Source organism: Nipponia nippon, unplaced genomic scaffold (assembly GCF_047370975.1).
Source record: "Nipponia nippon isolate SJK-2023a ecotype South Korea unplaced genomic scaffold, ASM4737097v1 scaffold_1, whole genome shotgun sequence".
Lineage (NCBI taxonomy): Eukaryota > Metazoa > Chordata > Aves > Pelecaniformes > Threskiornithidae > Nipponia > Nipponia nippon.
In genome coordinates this window covers 143,830,715-143,836,714 of record NW_028262290.1, presented here as the reverse complement: position 1 = coordinate 143,836,714, position 6,000 = coordinate 143,830,715, and the positions used below count along the sequence as shown (strand labels likewise).

The window sequence follows — 6,000 nt, the reverse complement described above, 5'->3', positions numbered from 1 at the left end:
GTTAAGCTGTGCAGTCCCGTTGTCATGGGACAGGCACCGTTTGCTTTGAAGACACTGAGACTAAAGCAGGGGTTTGCAGAAATTGGCTGCACCCATTAGTGCACGGGCAAACCGAGAACAGGAGCCAGGTTTCTGCATTGGTGGGACTGAGCCAGATGCCAGTCCCAACAGGCTTGCTTTTTCCCCTGCTCCAGGTTGCATGTGAATTTATTTAGAAAGTCATACCTGGAAGGGTGCTTTGGGCCCATCTATTTTGAGGATGTAAAAACAGCTTTTGTGCTGGTGGAAGAAGAGGGTTGGGTTCTTAAAGCAAATGTACCTCAGTTATTTATTAGTTATGGGGTTTAAGGAAACTATTTACAGAATTTTACCAAAACCAGCAGTAGTGAAATGTCCTTAATAGTCTCACACAAAGGACGGAACCAGCTGTACAGCTGCACTTCAGCACCAGGTACTGTCACCCATTGCGTGGCCCACTTTGACCAGAGAACAGCAGATGCCTTTTTCAGCCAGGAGCTGCTGATGGGTCCCTTCTAGTTTCTAAGCACTAAGTATGGTGAACTTAGTACACATACTTTAAAGATGCCCCCCCCCCCCCCCTTTTTTTTTTTTAGTACTCTGAAGGTTAGGAGTTCTTTAATGTCACCTGATGTTCTGGGCTCTGTGGCCACAAAGATGCTAAATGTTGCAATAAAATTACCTTGAAAATTGATAATACTGAATTGCTTTTAGGATGGGGGGGGGGGTCATAAGTTTTTGTTTGTTTGTTTGGCTTTTACAAAGAAAAAAAAAAGCCGCCTGTTGGCATGACCAGCCAACTTGCAAGTCCCTATTCCTGTTTGCAAAGCCAAGGTACCTTTTCACTTTCTGTACCCAGTGCAGAGGTAGCTTCATCTAACAGCAGGATTCAGGGCTGCCGTACGAGAGCTCAGGCAATAGCAATGTGTTGTTTCTGACCACCAGACAGCTGGGACTCTTTGTCTCCCACGTGTGCTGTATTTCTAGGTACAGAAAGTAAGCACAAGTGTAAACCTGATTTGGATGTAATCCTGTGGAGCATGACATTTGAGCTGTGTTTCCACCGAGTGACGTGCCTGGGGCAGCCCCTTTCCCAAGTGTGGGTGAGAAGCCTACATATAGTAGCCAAGCTGAGAAACACATTTCTGAATGTATTTAACTGCAGAGCAAACCCCGTGATGCTGAGCAAGAGCAGTGTCCTTTGGTTTGGGGTGGGGGACCAAGGTGCAGAGAAGCTGAGTGCAGGGTGCGAGAGGAAGGTTGTGACGTTGCTGGGAGCGAACCCAAGACTCAGCACCAAGCAGCCTGAGCAGTGAGCTCTTCTTTCACCAGCCCGGTTCTCCGTAAGAAGAAAACTCAGCCTGAGAAACATCGGGAGTGATTTAGGATGAAAGAGAAGCCAGTCAAATTCAAAATCTCATCTGGCTCATGGCCTGTTTTAAATCTGACACAAATTCACTCAAGAAATTTGATTCCAGGTCTGTGTCCCCTGTTTGTTACGTGCTGTGTGAACAAATGTACACCTCTCATCTGAGGGATGAGGCTTTGCAGGGAAAACCCACCAGCCTCCTAATCCTGTGGGAATTTATTGACTGAGAAATATTAGACCTAGCCCATATTTTCCACAAGAGCGAGCTGACAAGCAGGTGTCAGCTTCAGTTGATCCGTGCAGACAGTGGGTAGGAAGAGCCTTGGCTTGCATTCACCTGCCAGCAGCTGTTCAGCGGGACATGAGCAGATCAGCTTCTGGGATTTTTTTTTTTTCCTAGAATAATTACTCACAACCAATGTAGAAAAACCTGAAACTGCTTTCTCCTCCAAGGTGCTATTTATGCAAAAAGATCCACTATACCAGAGACTCACCTTGTCAGATCAGATGCAACCAGGAGGTAACAACAGGTATAAATAGGAAAAGGGAGAGAAGGAAGCAGGCACAAGATGGCAGGATTCTGCCTGGTTTTCCAAGCCAACTCTGTGTGCGACTTTACACCCCTAACTAATGAGATGTTGAAAAAAGGAGGGTGAGACCAGCGCTCCTCAGGCTGCCTTAGCACTTTCCTGTTGCTTTCACTTAAGTAAAGGGAAGTACCCAGCCTCTTTTTCAGTACTTTCTGCATGTCTCTTGCTCCACGCTCTCCCATCTAGAATGACTTGCCTGAGTACCAGTACCACCCAGGTTATTTTATTAACAGACACTTCGCCTGCGGAGATGCAGACCCCTCGCATTCAGGCATCTGCAGCAGTGGGACTGAGCAAATGCCTGCAGCCACTGTCACCTCCTCGCTCTCTGCTTGTCCTTCAGGTCTTTTTGGGGGAAAAAAATCCCAAATTTCAATGTCTATTCGGTAAGTCACAGAAATTTAAATGCTTTTAACCTGTATTTACTTAGGGAAGCATGAATAGGCACTGTGGTTTTTTTTCCCCAGTTGCAAGTTGGAAATGAGGGCCTAATTACCTTTGGTAGTAATTCAAGGAAGGAATGAATAGTGGCTTCTTTTGCTGTACTGACAATCTCTGCACGTGACACCTCCTGCCTGTTGTCCCCATATGCAATGTTTTCAGCAATCGTGCAGTCAAACAACATTGGTTCTTGTGAGACGATACCCATCTGAGCTCTCAGCCACTGGATATCTGGAGTCTTTGCATTTTGGCCATCCAGGAGCTACGAAGTCAGAAAGAATATATTTTAATCATAGCACTTTATAGATGGCTGTGTTTTGTTTGTGTTTTTTTAAATTTAGCAACATAAAGGCCTTTAGCAGACAGGGCACTCAGGCCATTTCATGCCCTGAGTCTGTTAACTTAGGCACTTAGCCATGGCAGCAGAGATGGGCAGATGAGTGTTAAAGCCTAGTTATGTTTGCAATCAATACAATAACATCAGATGTCTCTGTGAACCTTGAAAAACTCCAGCTGTATGAAACCACTGTATTGCATCCCCCTTGTTTATGACCCAAACTAAAAGAGCCAATACAGATCTACTTTCTCTGCCATCTTGCTATTGGTATTGGAGACATTTGGTACTATGCTGCTGACAGAAAGATCTGTTTCAGAAACCAGTGGAAGATCTATGCCACAAACTGTTTCCACAGCCATTTCCTTTATTAGCAGCTTTATGCCATCTCTGTTATGCTGATCCAGGAGTCAGATGTCCTCACCTCTCAAATGGCAGTAATGGGGGACAGTAATGGACAGCAGTCCCTAATCCCATAACTGAATATCATCCTTGTACATCAGTGACAAAAATTCATCTACCGCCACTTGCTCATGTAAGACGAGATACATGTGTAAAACTCTATATATCAGTACTTGAACTCCTCCTCTTCTCCCACCATGCCTTACCTGGGCATTAGCATCCACAATTATAAGTTTAACTGTCTCTGTTATGCAGAGACTTATTTTGTCTGAAATAAAACAGCAGTCCATATTTCTGCTTTATCGTCATGACTTCTATCTAAAGCAGAACTAATGAGCTGTGGACTAAATCACCGTCCTGTTCCTGTGGGTGCACTGGGACTTTGGAGTCTTGGAGCCCAGATCATCTTTTCGTTCTGTTTATACAGTACCTGGCATTGCAGGGAGCCCTAACCCAGAGCTTGGATTCCTCAATACAATGATCAACTGAAAAATAACAGGCTAAATGTTTCTATCTTTACAAGAAAAAATGTATTTGTGCATGTATGAGACTAGGGGCCCCTTTGTAAGGAATAACTTGACTTGCCAGCTGCTTTCTGTGTGGGTTGATGAGATGAATTTGTCTTCTTATTCTCGGAATGTAACAGAAGCAGTTAAATGATTAAGCACTGAATAAGTTTTTCTTTCCAGTCTCAGAGAAAGATCTCTCACAGTTCAAGGTCACTCTCTCATGGAGAAGCATCAGGAACCAAATACAAACTCCAGGGAGAAGAAGCCAAAAGGTCACTCCAGCATCTCCATCTGTCAAGGAGGCTGTCTGTACTTCAGGCTGCAGTTTTGAGTTACAGATGACAGTTTTGCCTTTCACAGAGAGTTCGGACTATGGTGGGAGGCAGATATCTGTGTTTGGGAAGTCTGGTGGTCACGTTTTTCTCTGACTTTTAGAGGAAAGATCCAAATACTCTGAAGCCCTGACTATGGATGAAATACGGATGTAAGTGAAGAAACAGATGAAATATGAGATCGCTTTATTTGGCAAGTACAAAATTGTCCTAGGAATGCACAGGCATCTATCTGCAGCCTCCAGATGCTTCAAGATCCAAGAAGAGCTTTTCAGGTTTTTTTTCATCTTCCCTTGACTGAATTTTTACATGCTAGGTGACGATGCGATGAAGTTCAGTGGCTACCCTAAGCAGTGCTGCTGTTAAATTTCCCACAATCCGTCCTTACTGTAATTAAGCTAAACCTCAGTGATACCAGTAGGCTCTGGTCAGGCCAATGCAGCAACTTCTGTCCATTGGATCTTGTTCTAGTGACTTGAAATGGCATGGGAAATTCAGAAATTTTACTTTCCTTCTACTTTCCCCATGATTGCATAGAGAATATTGAAAATCCATGTGTTCCTGCCCTTAATTTTCAAAAAATTACAAAAAAATATATTAGAAACTGACAAAAGCGAATAGTTACACTAGCAAACATGTAATGAGATTATTTAAGGGGGGGTGGGGAAAGCAAATAAATCATATTAGAAAATAGAGTAAGCATATATCATGTACCTGCAACTTACACTTCGATGTGGAACGCTGACCATTTCTCTACTGAGTGGATCATAAAATCTCTCAAGCAGCTGAACAACAGTGCTCTTTCCACAGCCACTGCTACCAAGAGCCAGAGTTTGTCCTTTTTCTACGTTCATGTTCAAACCTCAGAGCACTTTGGCTTCTGGTCGGGTTGGGTAGTTAATTGCCACACCGTTGAATGTTATGTTTCTACCAAATATTTTCTGATTAAAACAGTAGAGTTAGGTCCATTTTTTAGGCTAATGTAACAGATCATAAAAGACTATGAAGAACATTCATAAAAGAGATCAGTAGGAGTTTTTCCAAAGGATCAGACCTCTTTTTTTCCCAGGAATTAGTATGTAGTAAGGAGCTATTGTGAAAACACAAATTCTCTCCTAAATATTCTACTCTGCAGGCATATTTTAAATAAAATTCTGTTCTGTAAACACAAATTCTGACAGCTTCTCTTACACCATCTGGTAAACAAGATTACATTTTCAAGACTAACAATAACTCTAGGTGGCTGACTTCTGTCTGCTTTGCAAGGACCTCGTTCAGATTCTTGGCATGTTTTTTGCCGATTTTTTTCATTTTTGTCTTTAAAGATACCGCGAATAATCTACTATTTTTGATCTACACACAGAATCAATCCCTCTACTTAAAGATCTTTTCTAATTAATTTACTATAAAATGTAATATGATATATGTAATGTGGATATATGCCTATACAAGAAGAAATATAGTTCACATGAATGAGTATATATAAAATGTAAATATAGGCATATGCAAATGACCAATCAACATAGCTCAAATGTATGATACTTCATAAGACTTCATAGCTATTTTCCTTTATTATGTGTGTGTGTATATATATGCATATATACACATATATATATAATAAACACAAGGTTTATAATATATATGTAATAGTTTTCTGGAACGTTCTGTCCCCTTTGTTACATGACAGGCCACATGCACCCATATGTTCATATACATTGTTGGTTACTAAAGTATGTGACAATCTGTTATGGACAACTTGCAAATAAGTTATCCCTCAAAAATTTCTGGTTAAATATTAGAGGCCTAGTTATATTTTCAATATCCATGCTCAGGTCGCTTCATGCAAAAAAGTCTTGAAAAATGATCTCAGCTGCATTAACCCTGTTTTCACTGGCTCTTAAAGATGTTTCACCAAGAGACAGCTGAGGTTTTGGCAGGAGAAGACACAAAGCAAAGCTTAACCCCAATTTGGTTGGATGAGTCAGATGAGAATGGGCTCACACAG

At 41.8% G+C, this 6,000-nt stretch overlaps 1 pseudogene; it reads right to left on the bottom strand.

Moving 5' to 3' along the window:
* Positions 1 to 829: 829 nt before the first annotated feature.
* Positions 830 to 6,000, bottom strand: part of LOC104022904 (ATP-dependent translocase ABCB1-like) — a 46,843-nt pseudogene continuing 41,672 nt past the window's right edge.